This window comes from Miscanthus floridulus, chromosome 19 (genome assembly GCF_019320115.1).
Source record: "Miscanthus floridulus cultivar M001 chromosome 19, ASM1932011v1, whole genome shotgun sequence".
NCBI lineage: Eukaryota > Viridiplantae > Streptophyta > Magnoliopsida > Poales > Poaceae > Miscanthus > Miscanthus floridulus.
In genome coordinates this window covers 4,935,381-4,953,543 of record NC_089598.1, presented here as the reverse complement: position 1 = coordinate 4,953,543, position 18,163 = coordinate 4,935,381, and the positions used below count along the sequence as shown (strand labels likewise).

Sequence of the window (18,163 nt, the reverse complement as noted above, 5' to 3'; positions counted from 1 at the left end):
AAGCGTGGATCCAGTGGAGATGGACAGCTCCACAGGTTAGATCCGGTGGCGGCAGGTCCCTCGACGTGGCCAAGCGTGGATTCAATGGCGGGTCACTCGGCATGGGTATGCGCAGATCCAGCGGTAGTAGGGCGCCCCTGTGGCTGGCGCTGGGATGATGAGGATGGTGTGGGCTTGGTTGGCCTCAACGTCGGGTCCTGTATGGGCTCGACGTTGGGCTCGGCTGCCTTTTTATTATTTTAATAATGCGATTTACACGGATGGGTATTGTGCCGCCTCTCTTAATACCCATTAATAGCGGGTCAGAGGCGTGATAGGGGCGGGCTGCCTACCCGTCTATGTAAACTCATTTTGTCCGTGTGTGAACTGAGGCTCAGTTGGTTAGGTTCCTTGTCGTGGAATCTGTCCACCTAGATTCATGTCCTCGACTTGGCATGGGTGTTTGCATTTTCTTGGATTTTTTCTAAGATTTAACGGCGTTGTGCTTTCAGTGGTAGGTGACGTTCCCGTCGACAGCGAGGTGACTAAGATGACTTCATCAATTTCGAGATTTGCCGCCACAGTCTTTCGGAGGTGCTTATAGGAGTAGGGTTTACGTAAGTATGTTCATAGGGGTAAGTGTACGTGCGTGTTGAGCGTCTGCGTCTATACTTGTGTAATTCGCAAAAAAAAACCATTTTGTCCATGTGAAAAAATCTATTATGTGCTAGTGATACTGAATGAAAATTTTAAATTGGGCCAGTATGAACAGCCTTTGGAATTCCGTCGTGATTCCAATTAACAGATGAATGACACGGACGCGGACTCTGTTAGAGAGTTTATTGTTGGCAGACAGACTCCCAGAGCCTGACGACGGGATTACGTGCGTCACAAATTCCTTTGGTTTCTCTGGTTGGAGTCCGGGAAGAGTACTACTTAATCGAGGTATTTCCTGGGCCATAAATACGTAGCTAGCCTCCGGGCACCCTTGTTCCATACATGCAACAACGCCTTACCCAGCTTTTTTTATATATACTAGATAAATACCCGTGCGTTGCACGGAAACATAACAATGATATGGTACTTCAAGTATGAGCGTGTGCTTTTTTATAAAAATTAGTATGAACCTGTTACAAAGAAGCAATTTTTAACTTGTTGTTTGGAACATCAATATTACAACCTTAATTTTGTACACCTAAATGCCACATCTTCTTAATAGAATCCTAAGGTTATTGACCGGGGAAGCACAACAGTCAAGTAGTCCTTGCAATTCTCGTTGATGTTTTGGTAGTATCCTTCATATAAATTTTTTTATTAATGCTTTAAGCTACATTTTTGTTGACCATATATGCAGAAAGGTATGTATTTCCGAGAGAAATTACATCTTTTAAGAAGTTAGAACCTCTTTATAGACGATATTCTTTGTGGTTATATCCTCTATCAGTTTCTTCTTCATCTTCCCCTTTTTGATGTCCTTCTCAACAGTTGGCACGACCAAGATCCTAATGTTCGATGTTACCGTGGTTCTTGATAGCGCTACATATAACTGACCATGCGAGAACTATTATTTTTCATTGGATTAACCAGTAATATGATGGGACCATAGTTTTATTATTTATGGAGTTGGCATAAGAGACGTTAAAAAAATAACCATTATATTGTCAAAGGAAAAAATATTTTGCAAAATAATAAAAATACAGTACCTGGACGAAACGTTGAAGTTGATGAAAGCAGATGTTTACCGATCGAGCGTCCGGGTAGCACGCACACGTGTACTGCCTGGATGAGACGAACTGAATTTGCACGGGCACAGGCACTTAGCCCGTACGTGATTGCTCTGTTTACGTGATTGCTTTGTCTTTGAATTGACTAATATAGACTAGTCACCCGCGCGCGCGCAAGATTGCTGCTGCACCGGGGCGGGCAGACAGGCAGGCATGGCGGGCGCGGCGGCGGGCCGGGCCGACTGGGAGGACCTGGTGCGCCGGATGTTCCCGCCGGGGACCACCATCCCGGAGGCGCCGCCCAACCTGGACTATTCCATCGCGCTGGAGTACGACGGGCCGGACGTCTCGTACGAGCTCCCGCGGATCGACCCCGTCTGTCTCCCCGCCATACCCACCGCCGAGCCGGTCTCGGGGCCGCTGGGGCTCGGCCTCGGCAGCAGCGGCGTCGTGCCCGTCGCGCCCGTCATCGGCCCCGCTGCGGCCCGTGCCCCTGCCAACCCGCCGGCGCCGGGGGCGTCACGGGCTGGTGGTGCTGCTGCTCACCGTGCCGCGGCGCCGCCTGCGCGAGCGAGGAGGGGAAGCTCGCCGTCGGCCGGTTCGGCGGCGGCAGCGGCGCGGGATGAGGATGGCTGCTCCGATGACGATGAGGAGGAGGACGGCTCCCGCCCGCCGCGGAGTTCCAGGACTGCTGCGCCGGAGGGAAGGCGGCCTCCGGTGGTCACCTTTGGGGAGCCGGAGGATAGCAGGTACGAGAGCAACGACTTCGACGCGGCGTCCGCCGAGCAGTACGTCGCGGTGACGAGGCCGGCGGTCGAGAGGAAGGGGAGGAGGACCTGCTGCCACCGGTGCGGGAAGAGCAAGTGGGAGAGCAAGGAGTCGTGCATCGTCTGCGACGCGCGCTACTGCGGCCACTGCCTGCTCCGCGCCATGGGGTCCATGCCCGAGGGCCGCAAGTGCGTCACCTGCATTGGCCAGCCCATCGACGAGGCCAAGCGCTCCAAGCTCGGCAAGGGCTCCAGGGTACTGGCGCGCCTGCTCAGCCCCCTGGAGGTCAGGCAGATCCTCAGGGTGGAGAAGGAATGCCAGGCGAACCAGCTCCGGCCTGAGCAGCTCGTGGTCAATGGTTTCCCTCTTCATGACGAGGAGATGGCGGATTTGCTTAGCTGCCAACGGCCTCCTGGGAATCTCAAACCTGGAAGATATTGGTATGATAAGGAATCAGGATAGTGGGGAAAGGTAATTTGCGACGAGCGCACCATTTCATGCAACCTCAGCAGCCTATTCTGATGATAACGTTCTGTTTCTGCTGATATATGCCTGTAGGAAGGTGAAAAGCCAGACAGGATTATTAGCACTAACCTCAACTTTAACGGAAAGCTTCATTCTGATGCTAGTAACGGCAACGCTCAAGTTTTCATTAATGGACGGGAAATTACAAAGATTGAACTGAGAATTCTAAAGGTGTCAATTTTTCCTTACCATTGGTTTTTTATGAATATGATTGAGAGTTGCTATTAAATGTACATTGTAGTTCTGCTGTGTAGCTCCTCTAACCGAATCGGTCACAATCGCCATCTTTCATGCAGATTGCAAAAATCCAATGCCCCCGTGATACTCACTTTTGGGTTTACCCCCTACCGGATACAGGAGATTTCACGAGTGCCAGGGACACTCGGCGAAGCCCAAAAACACTCGGCAACCTCACTTTTGGGTTTACCCCCTACTGAATACAGGAGATTTCACGAGTGCCAAGGACACTCGGCGAAGCCCCAAAAACACTGGGCAAAGGGACACTCGGCAAACGACATTCGATAAATGTTTTAATGGTAAACGCTAGTTTGCCGAGTGTTTTTTTGTCGCGCACTCGGCAAAGACGTTGCCGAGTAAAAAAAAACACTAGGCAAACTTTTTTTTCGAAAAAAAAAACAAGCCGGCCACCGCCACCCTTGCCTCCCGTCGCCACGCCACAAAGCCCGCAGCCGCCAGAACCAGCCACGAGCACCCACAGCAAGCACCGCTCAAGTGAGCTCGCTTGGTGCCTGAGCACTTAGCGCTGGTAGTGCTGCCGCTGGGCTGCTGGACAGCTGCTCCTGCTCGATACAGCGACGAACACACTAACAGAGAAGAAGCAAGAACGAACAGAAGAAAAAGGAGTGACAAAAAATCTAACGAAAACCAAACTAAAACTCCATGAAACGCTCCCAAATTTTGCACAGATGCAATTCAACCTAGCACAAACCTATTCCCCAAAAATCATTGCATGGGATTGACCCAAACTCCGGAAAATTGAGATCAAACTCAAGAACGAAAAAGGAGAAAAAATGGAAACACAATCTGGTACGCGTCGTCGAGGTTGTCAGCGTTCACGGCCTCCGTGCACTGTAGCAGCAGCGTCAGCAGGTCGAGCCCCTCCTCGTCGCGTTGCTTCCGCCGCTGCTCCTCCTTCCGCTCCTTCGCGGCCGCGGCCGCGGCGGTCTCCTCCGCCGTCAGGGCCTTGGGAGACTGCGACGCCGGATGCGGAGGCTCGTGGCGGCACTTGTCTTGAAGCGGTGGAGGGGGAGGGAGTGTCAGCCCCGCGGTGGTGGCCGGAGCGCCATGTAGGAGAGCATGCTGCTGCGAAGGCTGAGGAGGAGGCGGCGGTAGTGGGGCTCCAGGAGGGACGCGGAACCAAGGAGGAACAGGGGGCGGCGGGCGGGCCGGCGCTCCTGAGGACAGTCACCGTGAGTTATATAGTATAGGAACATTGCCGAGTGTGCTGGATCTGACACTCGACAAAGCAGTGTTTACCGAGTATTTTAGATCTGACACTCGGCAAAGAATTTTTTTTTATTTTCTCTGTTCATGGAGGGACACGTGTTAAAGAAGATATTTTTGTTTGCCGAGTGTCCCAGATCGGACACTCGGCAAAGTATTTTTTTTCATTTTTTTCTTCTCATTATTTTCCTAAAAAAAGATTTTTTTTCTTTGCCGAGGGTTCTAGATCTGAGCACTCGGCAAAGTTTTTTTTTCATTTTTTTCTTCTCCTTTTTTCTAGAAAAAATATTTTATTTCTTTGCCGAGTGTTTTTTTTGACACTCGGCAAACCTCATCTTTGCCGAGTATTTTTTTTGACACTCGGCAAACCCCCTCTTTGCCGAGTGTTTTTTTTGCCGAGTGTTTTTATTGCACCACTTGGCAAAGAACTTCTTCGCCGAGTGCCTGAAGAAATACACTCGGCAAACATAAAAACACTCGTCATCGAGTTCGTCGAAACTGGTCGGCAACTCTCGGACGTCCTCACCAAGCCGCTCGGACGTCTTCGACTCACGGAGCTGAAGGAGATGATCGGCATGGAGGGAGTTCAAGGGTTAGCAGTAGCATTAGGGAAAGATTGTTAGATAATCTACTGCTATCTTGTGTGAACGCACAACAAAGGAAGACGACGCCGAAAAGACCCCCTGCTGTGATACTGTAGCCGCTGCAGGTGCAGGCGTCGCATGGCTCACCTGCAGCACTGTAGCCATATGCAGAGGTCTGCGCAGAGTCAGCCCTGCTGTGTTATCTAGTCACTGTTGCAGCATGGCAGCTGTACTAGGACTAGATGGATAGAGTTGTATATATAGTTTGCCACTGCAACTCAACAAAGAGAGTTCAGATTTGACATCTCCTATACAGGGCTCCGGCCAACGCTGGTGTCTCTGCTGTGTGCGTGTATGCTCTGTTCTCTCTTCTTCTTCTACCTCTAGCTATAGTGTGTGATCGGACAATGCTTGTTCGTGGTCGGCACGGCTAGTGGGTGCTCGGCAACACTATCGGGTGCTCGGCAAGACTGGTGAGTGGTCGACTCACCTGAGCCGGTGATCCTGTGGGCCAACATATATTAAGTTGGTCTTTTCGATGCAGATGAAAGTACATCTTCAAGTTCTAATTCTTGCATCTACTCGATAAATGCAAAGGTGAAGAACTTTTCTGATTGGCTTCTGGACATCATTGCAATGGGAGACCTAGATGCATTCTTTCCTGCAGCTACCCGTGAATATGCTCCAGTTGTTGATGAGCTGTGGAAAGATCCTGCCATTCAAGCAACATATAAAAGAAAGGATGAATTGCATTTTCTCCCTGATGCTGCTGAGTATTTCTTGAGCAGGGTATAAATCAAGCGTTTAACTTAAATTGATGAAGCCCATTTCATTGCTGATAACTTGCAATTAAGTACAGAGTTACCCTTGATGTATCTTGTTGACGACTTGCATTTCATAGATTCTACTAGATCAGCACTCCATATTATGACTGTTACTCTACTAGTGGATCCCTTTACCCACTAGTAATAAAAAAAGGGCGTACCCAGTGCTAAAAGCATCCCGCACTGTGTGGGATCTGGGGAAGGGTATTAGCAGCAAGCCTTACCCTTGCGATGTGCAAATGCAAGGAGGCGGCGGCTCGAACCTAGGACCTTCCGGTCACAGTCGGTAGTACTCTACCGCTTGCACCATGCCCGCCCTTCTCTTTACCCACTAGTAATATTGTTGCTAATTTGCCTAGGGTATGGCCCCGTTCGGCTGACAGAAACTTGACTGAAACTGGCTGGCTGTTGTGAGAGAGAAACACTGTAGCGGCTGAAACTGGCTGAAACTTGTGAGGCAGCCAACTGGCATTCCAGAAACTTTATGGAAATTTATGTAAACCAGACCAGCGAACTTTATGTAAACCAGACCAGCCGGCTGGTCTTTGAAATTTAGGGAAATGGAATTGATGGTCCGCAGGTTTTGAATCATTTCAGAAACTTTATGTTTCCAGATTTTGCTGGCCTTCCCTCATTTGCAAACAATGATCTTCGGCTCCATGCTAACTGGATCTGCTGCTACTTATTTTTTTGCCTCCACTGTTATGGTATTTGATTACCTAAATTGACCTGTCCATTGTATGACAAATCCATGCAGGCTATTGAAGTATCAAGTAATGAATACGAACCGTCAGAGAAAGATGTGATATACGCTGAAGGAGTAACACAAGGGAATGGATTGGCCTTCATTGATTTCACTTTGGATGACCGGAGCCCTATGTCAGAACCCTTCGGTGACAATCATGATGCATACTCTCAACCAGTAAACAAGTAAAGTCTATCTTCATGCTCATGTCTAAAGCACATTGATACTGGGCTTCTTTCTTGTATCTTGTAGTCGTTTCACTACGGGAAATAGGGCCTTTGCCGAGTGCAAATTTCTTTACCGAGGACTAAAAATCGGGCACTCGGCAAAGAGCTATTTTGACGAGTGCCGCACTCGGCAACGATATACACTCGGCAAAGAAGGCTTTGCCGAGTGTCAGGCACTCGGTAAAGCCAGACACTCGGCAAAGGCCTTTTTGCCGAGTGTCAGGCACTCGGCAAACCCTGGCTCTCGGCAGAAAGCGGCGTCAGGTAACGGCCGCCGCCTGCCGTCCAGGTTTGCCGAGTGCCAGCGGGTAGGCACTCGGCAAACCACTTCTTTGCCGAGTGCCAGACCCTGACACTCGGCTAAGAATAACGGCAAACTATTTTTTTTCCCACTTTTGAACTCCAAAATTTTTCTCGAGTCCTCCTACAGTACATGAGACTCCATGTTAAAATTTGGTACATTTTTATAGCTTTTTGCTATATTTAGTTAATTTATTTCATTTAATTGATTTTTTCAGAAAATGCAAATTTGAACTGCACGTGCATCGAATAATGGAATTTAATGATTCAAAAAATGATATTCATGGTAATTGAGTGTAGTGTGAGGCCGTATCCAGGAACGGACCTGAAATTTCGAACATCTTGTTCACGAAACATGACCACAAACTTGGGAACGAATTGTTTTTAAATTCTATAAAATACAAACGAAGTCCGAAAATCATGAAACTTGTCGAGATGTCATGATATCGTATGTGGAGGATGTGATAAAAATTTGAGGAGGTTTGGTGCACGTTATCACATACGATGCTTACAAACCAGACATCTCCACATGTGATATCTGATGTCAACGCACATCTTCTGTAAAATCGATCATACTCTCCGTTATTTGCTTCCTTTCTCGGCTAAACAGCCGATTTGATACAGCCGATCCCAGACTTATAATCCAATCAAGTCTGAAAACACGGCTTTTATTAAGAGAATCCTTCGATTTTCTACCTTTAGTTGCTCAGCGCCGTACTCCCATTGGCATTAGTGAAGGGGCGCTTCACCTTCTATTAATTGCGGTTGCCTTTTACACGTCCCGAGGCGTCCACCTCTTTGCTTCAGATCTTAAAATACTGGCTGGTGGTTTCGACCTCGAACACATCTCCACTCGCCACTGTTCCTTTGTTCTTCTCCTCCTGCCGAAGTCTTGCGGCGGTTTTCTTTCTCCCTTTCGTAGATCCAACCATTCGTCATGGCCGACGAAGACAACCGAGGTAAGTGGAGGCCATAGTAGACATCACATCTGCTCAGGATGTGGTGAACAAGGTCTTTGATTAGTCTGTATTTAGGGTAACCTAATGAACAAAGACTCCTGTTCTTTCATGAATATGCCTCAATGGAGTGCTTTCGTGCCTGACTGCTTTTACCTTTTATTTTTGCTCTATAGGCGATACATATCGTATCGGCTTTTATTATCTATGGAGATTTTCATTTTTGAACTAGAGGCGATACCCCCCTGGCACCGGCCGTTAGAGCCAGGAACGAATCGGCTATCGAGTGTTGATTAGACGCTAGGATAACACCTCACAGAACTTCTTCATATCAAAGGCCAAACGATTAATCAACCCAAGTCAAGCATCCTATTAAGCGAAATAGAACTTCTTCAAGTCCATTAACTCTGAATCGCACTTATAATTCCATTTAGCATTCATACGTCGTCCTAAACCTCAGAACTAATGTTCATTTTCCTTTACTCCAATGGCCGACGTGAAGCCATAACTTTTCTGCTAAAATAAACTCTCAGAGCTGATCGCTTGCATCGGCTGCTGGCTTTCATTGCTGATCTTAATGAAGCCTCCTTCCCATGACTTGCCAGAAAAACATTCAAAGTCTCCTAGTTCCCAAAAGACTAGATTGGTTGTTGCGATGCTCACGGACTCATCAGCACGAACCAGTTCGACATCATCTCCATGCCACTGAATCAAACACTGATGCATGGTCGATGGTATACATCAGTTCGCATGAATCCAATCGCGACCGAGGAGCAAACTGTACGACCCTTTCCCATCGTTGACGAAGAATGTGGTGAGTAGGGTCTTGCTTCCGATTGTCAGTTTGACATTTATTGCCCCCCGAGTCTTAGACGTGTTACCTCCGAAGTCGTTGAGCATCATATCGGTCTCCATGAGGTCTCCTGGTCCTTTGCCAAGTTTATGAAAAGTAGCGTAAGGTATAAGATTGACAGAAGCACCTCCGTCCACCAGCATCTTGTTCATCGGCTTCCCATCAATAAGACCTTTCATATATAACGCTTTTAAGTGCTGATGTTTAACTGGTTTGTCAAATATTGCTTGCTGTACAACCATCAACTTGGCAACTATTTCCCCATACTCTGATTCATCGAAATCTGAATAAACTTCTTGATCTACCGGAGCTCTGAATTCTGATGGCAACAGAAAAGCCATCTGGATATTAGCCGATGGTTGCATTCTATCGGCTATTCGCTTGGTACACCATACTTGAGTTTTACCGGATGCCTGAGCCCGTTCCATCTCTTTATTCCTCAGGCGTTGCACCCTTCTCTTCTAGCTTCTTGTTAATCCTCTTGGACACCATTGGCCTTCCTGCCACACACATCTTCTTTCATTACCTTTCTCTTCATGATCAGCCCAGTCCTGATCAACGACTCTTTTTACAAGCCGATCATGAATACTTTTATTTTTTAAGCGTCGATCCATGTTATCATTATGATATGCATCTTGAGTATGGATAGACCGATGGCTGGTTTGAGACTGCCTATGTTCCTGATATTGATTGCTGCATTCTGGACAATTATGTCTGGTAGGCAACTTCAAACCTTCATTCCAGCAATGCCTGAAGAAAAGACAATTCCAATGTAATTTGGCTTGTTCCCTTTCGTACCTTTCTTCTTCCAGTCGATGCCGGTACGCTTGATCTTTCGCCCAACGCTGATAATCCTTTTCCTTCTGTCACTGCCATTTATTCAACATAATCCGAGATGTGACCCGCAGCTTTGTCGTCCCTGCTTTTGATGTTTCCCCTTGCTCGTATCGGCTCTTTTGCTCAGCACAACGTCTTATAATTTCTTTGTACTCGTCAGCCGATACTTGCATCTTGGGATTGACTGTTCCAGCTTCTTTTGATTTGGTCGATGTTAGGACCTTAGTCTTTCCTTTGAGTATCCCAGCATCGACCATGTTTTGACTTCCAAGGAAAGGATTATCATCAACTTTCATCTTCTGAGGCGTATTAAATTTGAGCCTCCCCTGCTGAATAGCTCTCTGTATATGCTGCCTGAAGATTCTGCACTCATTAGTGGAATGGAAAGTAGCATTATGGAACTTGCAGAACTTCTTATTTTTCAACTGATCAGGGGGCAACATGACATGATCATCGGGCAACTTGATCTGCCCTTTCTCAAGCAAAAAATCAAAGAGTTTATCGGATTTGGTGACATCAAAGTCATAGCTCTCCTCGATTCCTCTCCCCTAAGGATTTGGCACCATTATTGTTTTCCTGCCCCAGTTCCATTCAGCTGCAGCAACCTCTTCTTCCTCATCTTCATAGCCGTCATCGATTGAGTATGGATCATAAGCTTCAGCTACCGTGGTATTCTTCTGAAATCGGGTATCTCTGCGCATATTCTGGAATTGGTTATTGAGCGATGCTACTCGTTGAGCCAATTGACCCAGATTGTCAAATTCTTGTCCCAACAGCTTCTCTTTCCACATAGGCAGCATTCCTTGAACAGCTAAAGCAGCTAGTTGATCATCGACCAAGTTTAAGGAGAAGCACAAGTTCCTGGTTTCCCTGAACCTCTGAAGAAATTTAGTACCCGATTCATTAGTCTTTTGTCTCATAGTTGTCAGATCGGTAATCTTCTTTTCTCCAGTCCTAGTGTAAAAATATGTATGAAACTTCTTCTCCAGGTCAGCCCAATTGGCAATGGAATTGACTAGCAATGATGAAAACCAAATAAAGGCTGGTCCTGATAAGGACAGAGAGAAGAAATGAACTCAATGGGCGTCTTCAACCGATGCTTCGCCCAACTATGTAAGATACCGACTGACATATTCTATCGTGCTTGTACTGTCTTGGCCAGTGAACTTAGCGAATTCTGGGATATGGGTATTTGTACAAAAAGGTCAGCCCTTTTGGCTTCAGACCGAACTGATTCTTCATCATCTCGGTCACCTTCAGCAACAACTCATCAGCCTTTGAATTTGGATTTCTCTACACCTGCTGACCCATCTGTGGATCGAAATCCCGTGTGCCTTGGTATCCTGGATTTGACATCATGTGAAGGGTGTTATAATCCGTGCCAAAGTGATACCCTTGGGGAATCTCGATCTGTTGAGCTCTTTGCTGGCTTGCTACTTGAAGTCTCTAATTGTAGACATAAGGATCTATATCTCTATGGACCCTTTGAATTGATGGTGCTATTTTTTGAGCCGACGACGGTATGTGGCCTGATGTGCCAAAATTGATCATCTGGTTCTGACTTTGCCCCGCCGGCTGTTGCACATGCTGTATTGATGGTCCAGTATTGTACTGTGTTTGATTCGCAGTAGTCCCTTGGGCCTGTCTAGATGAACCCTGAATTGTCTGGACATCACCATTGTCAGCTAGTGCTGCTTCTTGACGGCTGCTACCGACTTGATTAGTCCCTTGGATCGATGGATCTAGAATATTGTAATAAGCTGGTCCGCCTTGGCCGACTGGAACTCCATGAATCGCCTCTCTCATGGCATTGTGGAATATGCCTACGAAAGCATCGTTATGGCTCGATGTGGCATCACAAACAGATTTGTCTACAACTTCCTTAAAGAAACGCCTGTCTTCATCCTCAGTTGTATCTGTTTGCTCGTGTAGTAGAAGTCTTGGTAGTGGAAATTTCTGAACAATTGTGTTATCATGTGTTTTGGTGTAGGACAACAGACACTTGTTCTGAAACTCTTCTATAGCTTTGCTGATGATACCCTTATCTCCATCATGTAGATCTTCATAATGCAGCATAAGGATGTCATTGTTGTTATGAGCCGCCATGACGATTGTGGTGTCCCACCGAGCGTGCCAGAAACGTGTGTCGACACAGAATTTTCGTCCCGTGCCGAGGACACACGCAGCAAGCCGAAAGGGTCCACTCGATGGAGTAGATCCGCCTAGCTTCAGCACAGGGATGATCGATCCTGCGCTATCCTCTCGAGACATGCCAGTCAATTTGACCCTGCAATTGACAAGGAGAGAAAGTTTATCAGTAATTAAGGGCAGAACTTGCCGGTGTTGCCAGACAGTCCCGAATGTGCGGCTATGAGAGCCGATATGAAAGGAGATCGGCTAAATAGTCGATTCCAGTATATTCATGGGAATAAATTGATTAAAGCTCATGGGGTTGTGTAAGAAGAATCGATTATCGTTCAGGATAAATATCGTTATTTGAGCAATTATTAATCAATGGCAATAAGATATCAATGATGATTGGTTTATGCCAAGCCAATTATTATAAGTAACCGAACCCCTTTTCATATAAAGAAACAGTTCAACATCACTCAATCGTTTAATAAAGATAAATCTAATGAACATGTTAGATCTCATCTACCGCTATGACCAGTGGGGCATGAGGCAGAATCATGCAGGCCGTAGAAATAACAATAGACTCAATGACCCTAGCTCATTACTAATATCAGTGGGGGCATGAGGCAGAATCATGCAGGCCATAATACAATAATAAGATCATGGGGCTAACACATCTTTCAACCTATCTTTACTTCAATGGTCTCGCGATGCGAACTGTTCATGAAAGCACTCAATATCGGCTAAAACAGCCGATTCAGGCATAGCGCACAGTTGAAGTCATGCCTTATCAGAAATAGATCTACCAAGTAACGATCCCCACTCCACGGTGCTAACAATGAGGTATGAGGCAGAATCACACAGGCCGTGATAACGGGCCATGGAACGGTTTTCGCTAGCCAATAAATATACTCAAGACGCAACACGCTACAACCGCACGCTATGCATGATCAGGATTGAAGTAAAACAACCGATAAAGCATAACTCATCGTCTAATATGTAGATTGGATCAATTCAGATTAGCAAACGATGGGTTAAATAAGATATAAGGCCAATCTAGATCAATCACAATCGAGCAGAGTGATATTGCTGTAATTTAGACAAATAATGAAAGCAACAAGCAATATCGGTAACTTAATGAATCTACCAAAGACTGCCATTCTAAGGTAGAGCCGATAACTTGACCTTGGTCTAATTCAAGCAGTGGGGTGTGAGGCAGAATCACACAGGCCTTACTTGAATTAGGCAAGAGTCGATAACTAGCTTATACCAGAGCCGCAGTGGAGGTCGACCGGATCGATGCAGCCGTACGAACAGAGGTATAAGCCATGACGGTACTCACAACAAGCAGTGGAGGTCGACCGGATCGATGCAGCCGTACTTGCTAAAGAACTCGCCAAGATCTACTCTACTCTTACTTCTAAGGGGTGGCCGGAGCCGAAAAAGTAATTGACTTGTATTGATTGATTGGATATCTTTTTGCAATAGCCGGGGTTTGGTATTTATACCCGGGAGTCTAAACATGAATCCTACTCGATCACGATTTGTTACAATCTTAGGTATAAAGGAAAACATTCTTAATTTAAGATAACTTGGATTTCAATCTTTCCCTTTTTGCAGAGTCCATCATGTTGTGTCCTGGCGCTGATTGTAGCCTTTGTCCTTATCTGCCGGTGCTATCTGAAGAAAGCCGATTCCAGTTCCTGCATTTGAATCAGCTGGCTCCGATCTGCACACAATTGATTCCTTGATGACATGGTCTTGGGAGCTTTCGAGTCCCCGTGGCTCTCTTTCCAAATTTCGGTGTAAACACCATGGTTACTGCCACCGCCAGGGAAATTTCAATAGGTTGAAAACATCATACATGGCTGTTTCCAAGATGAAGTTCAGCTCGACATTGTCTTGCACAATACTTTTATCAAGTCAATGCTTGAGTCAGGTCTGGCTAACATATTCTCCTATTCATCAGATAGGCAAGCAAAATTTCTGGTTGCAGGGCATCATAGCTAACTTCTGCATTTTTAGTTTCCAAGCAGGTAAACTGCATTCAGCCATCAGCATCTATGATCGCATGATATCCTCTATCATCTCTCAGTCTATGCAGACATTTAATTTAATGATAAGGTAGATAAGTTTACAGAAACCCCTGGAATATGGGAGCCCAAATTAGGAATTGCATTCTTTTTCTTGAATATGTTGTTTGTAGCACCACGTCATCACTCATCAGCTTCAATCTTCTATTCTGTGTTTATGGCAAAGGAGGAAAGCTGGACAAGGCTGTTGAAATGTTTGCTGCTGCACAGGAGCTAGGCTTGCCGATTGATGAAAAGATGTACACAAACATGCTTAGCTTATATGGAAAAGCCGGTCAGGTTCTTGTGCCCTATAAACAAATCAACTAAAGATCTTCTGATTGATTATTTTTGCCCACTGCTTCAGTTTTCCTTCTATCCAGTTCTAAGAGTATGGATTTTTCATATTTTCAGGTAGGCATCAGGAGGCGTCTTTAATGTTCAAAAGAATGAAGGAAGATGGCATCAGGCCTGGAAAGGTTCTCTTTCATTGAATGTAACTTTTGAAATTGCTTTCAGAAAACAAGGAGTGCTGTAGTTCCCCCTTGATCATCTAAAGCAAACATGGCTAATATGGACCAAACTTGCAACGTGCAGATCAGCTTCAATTCCATGATCAATGCCTATGCCACTTCAGGACTGTATAGCGAGGCGAAAAGCATATTCCAGGAGATGCAGGACTGTGGTCACGCTCCCGGCTCGTTCTCCTATCTCGCGCTGATAAGAGCATACACAGAGGCTAAACTGTACACTGAGGCAGAAGAAGCCATCCAGATGATGCTGAACAGCAACACAACCCCTTCCTGCCCTCATTTTAGCCACTTGATTTACGCCTTTCTGAAGGAAGGCCAGATTGGTGAAGCCCAGAGGATGTACAACCAAATGAAGGAGGCAAGTGTGGCTCCTGATCTGGCCTACTGCAGGACCATGATGAGGGTGTACATGGAGCATGATCTCATGGACAAAGGCATCTCTCTCTATGAGACGACGCGCGGCTCGCTGAAACCTGACAGCTTCATCTTGAGCGCTGCGTTTCATCTGTATGAGCATGCAGGCAGGGAGTCTGAAGCCTTGGATGTCCTGGATGCCATCAGTGTGAGTGGTACCTCCTTCCTGAGGAATATGAAGATTGGATCGAAGCTTTGATGAACCTGAAGGACTACCCGTGATGTGTACATAATCTAAAAGAAGTTAAGTTAGGGCACTTAAACATGCATTTTTTTTTTCCTTTCATTCCCTTCGGGGGGAGAGCACAAGTGCAACTGCTTTAGAATTTAGGAACACATATACCACAATGGTACAGAGCCAAGAATGAATGGTGTGACGCATGACTATTTTATAAATTACTACCCCCTGTTTATGATTTCAGGGCATGATAATTAGTTCAAATAAAGCAATTAGTTTGTCCTAAATATCTCCCTCGTAACTTAGCCATGTTCTTGGCCAAGAACGTAACCTGCAGCCATGCTAGCTATGTTCTTGGCAAACAATGTAACCCCAACTTCTGCCCATCTACCTACGTGGCATTCTTTAGCTGCTAGTCATGGACGTTGTCGAACAGCTCGTCCGTCGCCAGCACTACAATGTCGCCGTCCCTTAGCAGACATCTGAAAACGGCCGCCCACTTGTACCACACCATTGCCAGATGATGAGATGATGAGCACAATAGCTCATTGAGATTGTGGCGTACCATGAGCGATCAGGGCATACAGTAGACAGGGAGTGACGTTGTATATTTCACGGCTTGTGCAATGCAATGTTTTTACTTTCAAAACAGAGTTCAAACCTTGGGAACTTCAAGCTTAAAGTTGGTAAAAACTTCAGCATGAGTGCCAAGCAAACAAGTGCCAATAAGTCACCTAGCTGCATCACTGAAATAACAGTGCTTCCAGTACTTAGTTCATAAAAACGCACAAGTATAAAGCTGGCTCAGAACATGAAAAATGTAATGAATGCAAACACAAAACATAAAGTCGTCATACTCCAATTGCATAACTAGACATACCTAGGTTCCAACGGCGAATTCTTACAGTTTTTAGATCTCTAAGAAAACCAGTGGTAAATTCTTAGAGCAGAAATCATTGACCGTCACAGCACTAAGAGAACATATCGGGAACAACCCATGTAGGTTGCACCATGCCCATGTGGTCGTCATGTAAGCGAGTTACATAAATAAAAGCTCAAAGCCTGGTGGCATCATCTCCAAGCAGTGGCTTGCCCAACTCAAATGCAACCAAATGGCTAGAATGAGAATCACATAGCAGTATACACAGTTGCTTCTCCCTCCCCACCTCTCTGGGTTCATGCACGATAGAGCCTCAACTCTAAGGTAATTGTTGATGAATATCGCCCATTTCTCCAACCTCTCCACCTTTACCCACTTTGCAGGTTCAGTCAAAGTGTCCAGATGATAAGCTTCAAATGAAGGCCCAGTTCCTGAGGAATCGCTTCGGCAGCCAACCACAAGAAGCATGTCGCCGCACACCACCAGCCAAACGAATCTAGGATGCCATTCGGTCATGCTATTTCTTCCACCCCAGGAAACTGGTATCTCCTGTAAGTGGATCTGGGGAGTCAAGTGAACCATGAACAGCCTACGATCAGAACCCATGCCAAAAACCTGGTCTTTGAAGACTACAAATTTGGTGAGTGGCCCATTGCGAGGAGGGCATTTTGACCAAGAGTTACTACCAATAGGCCAAAAGAAGTTGGAGGACTTAGTATAAACAATAAGATGTGGGTTGGGAGATGCTAGAGGACCTGTGAGGGCAGCACCATAGCAGAACTTAGTGTTTCCAACAGCTGGCAGTGGCAGTCCTAGCAGTGGTGGAGGTGCTATGAGGTCAATACCATAGCAGAACCTAGTGTTTTCATCAACTAGTAGTGGTGGAGATGAAACCTCAATACCAGTGAACACATAAAAAAGAAAACATGCTTTGTTGCTGCAGAAGATCATATGGCCAAATGAAGCACCCTTAAAACCAAAATCAAAATCAAACTCGTCCAAAGCACTTGGTAGCGGTTATTTCTATAGTCGATAGAAAGCAGAGGAATCTGAGAGCAAAGTAACGTATCTTGGTTGGCTAGATCAACGACGTAACATGGGCATTTGGGTATAGAGGTGTTTCTAGTAACATTTGGAAAAGGGCGAGGGGAGCAGAAAGAGACTTAGGGTCAAGGAGAAGAGGTGGAAAGAGCGCGTATAAGGTAGATTTAGATGGGTAAGATGAGAAGGCAGAGCGCCAGGCGGGGCAGGTGGCTGCAAAGGCAAGACAGTCAGGGAAGGACCCCAACAATTCAACGATGGAGTGCAGCAGGCCATCTGGGAGGCCTGCCCAATCTCGAAGCTTGGACATAACTTGTAGGTGAAAGCAGCTTCTCTGTGACAAATCGTAAACCCAAAGCAAATGTTAGCAGATTGAACTAGAGAGAATAAAGGGAACAAAACTGGTAAAAATTTATAGAAAACATGGCTAGCACATATGTTTTCTCAAAATGTCAAATTGTAAGCACAAGAATGTGGGAAAATATTGGGTGCAAACCACCCTCTTGGTGCAATCGTGAAAACCCTTCAAAAATCGTACTTAGATGTTTTCAAAACAATGCACATCCATAGTTCATCCATAGATGTACGTTGTAGCAAAAGTTGGGAGGCAAACTTATTGTGTAAACATCCATACAAAATTGACAAATTTCAGGTGCAAGAGCACTAGAAGACAAAATTCAAGGGAATTTGTCTTCTAGTGCAAATACACATGAAATTTGTCATTTCCATATGAATTTTTCTAGATTGATTTTGTTTCCCAACTTTTGTTACAACGTACATCTGTGGTTTGTGAACTTTTTTCCAACGTATTTCTCGTGCATAGAACTTTTTCCCCCCTTAAAGCATACAGATTGCATTGCATAGCACAGTAAACAAAAGCACAAATGCAATCACACCAAAGCTTGCATCTCCACATTTGTGGTTTGTGAACCAGGGCAAATAGCAGGCTTAAATGAAGCTTACACCTAGCCCAATACCAAACTTGTCTTATTGATATTTCGGAATTTCTAAACAACAACAGACTATTTTGATATTTATTTACATGATTTATGTCGGTTATCCAATGTTTTTTATACTTTCAAAACAGAAGTTCAAACCTTGGGAACTTGAAGGTTAAGGGGGCGTT

General features: G+C 45.7%; 1 long non-coding RNA gene and 1 pseudogene across 1 annotated transcript; both read left to right on the top strand.

Annotated features, from left to right (window-relative positions):
* Positions 1-1,862: 1,862 nt before the first annotated feature.
* Positions 1,863-6,802, top strand: LOC136525423 (extra-large guanine nucleotide-binding protein 3-like; annotated as a pseudogene).
* Positions 6,803-14,165: 7,363 nt separating this feature from the next.
* Positions 14,166-14,791, top strand: LOC136526844 (uncharacterized). The gene is made up of 3 exons (XR_010776601.1): positions 14,166-14,286; positions 14,406-14,470; positions 14,589-14,791. It is a non-coding gene; the product is annotated as an uncharacterized lncRNA (long non-coding RNA).
* Positions 14,792-18,163: the final 3,372 nt, after the last annotated feature.